At 51.7% G+C, this 1,392-nt stretch overlaps 1 pseudogene; it reads right to left on the bottom strand.

Annotated features, from left to right (window-relative positions):
• Positions 1-434: 434 nt before the first annotated feature.
• On the bottom strand, positions 435-605 carry LOC119434197 (U2 spliceosomal RNA; annotated as a pseudogene).
• Between the last annotated feature and the right edge of the window lie 787 nt (positions 606-1,392).

The raw sequence follows: 1,392 nt of genomic DNA, 5'->3' as shown, positions 1-1,392 counted from the left end.
CACTAGGATTTAGCAATAAAGAAAATTGAGTGAACGGCAAGCAACTATTCTTTCTCTTTAGTCATTTTTTTTTAATTTCTCTTTTTGCGAATTTTGAACCGGGCGAAGCGCGGGAAGTGGTTGTCTTCGTGCGTCCGTCGAGCTTGTCTCCGCTCACCCTTGCCACTCGCTCAGCGATATCACTAGTCGGATCGCGCTCGGTCACCTGCTTCGAGTGTCGTGCCAAGTATGAAGATCGGAAAGATAGGACAGAGAAGCTTGATCAGGCGTGCAAGGAACAGAAGATGCAGGAAACCAGGTCAACCAAGTATTAAATGAAGATGGCTATATTCGGGCTATCACATGTCTTGTGCCGCTCTGTGTTGTTCAAGCACCGGGGCTTTACAGTTTTGCGAAGTTTTACAGCGCAGCTGTATATGGCTAGTTTCCAGCGGATCAATGTCGCTAGACCAAAAAACCGTGGCCGACGTGCGGTAGATTTGATGCAGGCTTCAAGCACTCCGCCAACTTGCAAAAATAAGTTTATTATATTGGGTTGAGATACAACCCGTATCAGATATTAAGCTGATAAGAACAGATACTGCACTTTGACCCGCGTCGGCCATGTCTACGTTCGCACCATACACGTGTACGCCATCCCGCGTATTCAAACTAGTGCCATAGAGAAAGAAATTCAACAAGAGGGGACACTCGGCGACAACTTGCAGCAGGAAACACGTCGCGCTAGTATTGACGCCGCCCGATAGCTGCCGCAAGCATCGAAAAAAAAAGTGAAATTAAGTTAACAGATATTGTTGTATTTTTTAAATCCTTTGCCGCGTAAAGTAAAAAGTTTTGCGTATAAATGAACTTATACTTTGCGACTTATTTTTCTTGCGTTACCTAGCGACAGGCCAACGACGCGCTGACATGCGTCATCCGCCAGACACTCCCCCGAAGCCAGCGAGGACGGCTGCGCGCGCGTTAGAGCGCTCGCGCGCGGCGACCCGTCTGTCTCTTTTATTGCGATAGCAATTATATGGACACTTCAACCGGATTTCTGCCGTCGCCGTCGCCGTCGTCGTCGCCGTCGGCGTTACGGTGAGGTTCCGTATAGATTCCAAGGGCGATAAATTCGTCGCCGCGCGCCGTATGCGCGAGCGAAAGAGCGCGGGGGACGCGCGCTATCACGGAGGGCGAACTCCCCCTAGCGCTATCACGGAGAGCGAACGCACGGTGGAAAGCAAACGCGACCATCGCCCGAAAGGCTGTGGGGGTATGGGAGGGAGGGAGGCGGGGCGGCGCTGTGCTCTGGCACCAAAGACGTATCTTGCCACTCAATCTCCCACGCGAAAGCAAGAAACGGGAAGAGGGGGGGAGGGGGGGCAGCTTGTCCTCTGCCAACAACTTCTC

This window comes from Dermacentor silvarum, chromosome 11 (assembly GCF_013339745.2).
Source record: "Dermacentor silvarum isolate Dsil-2018 chromosome 11, BIME_Dsil_1.4, whole genome shotgun sequence".
NCBI classification, from domain to species: domain Eukaryota; kingdom Metazoa; phylum Arthropoda; class Arachnida; order Ixodida; family Ixodidae; genus Dermacentor; species Dermacentor silvarum.
This window is presented reverse-complemented; position numbering and strand designations above follow the sequence as displayed.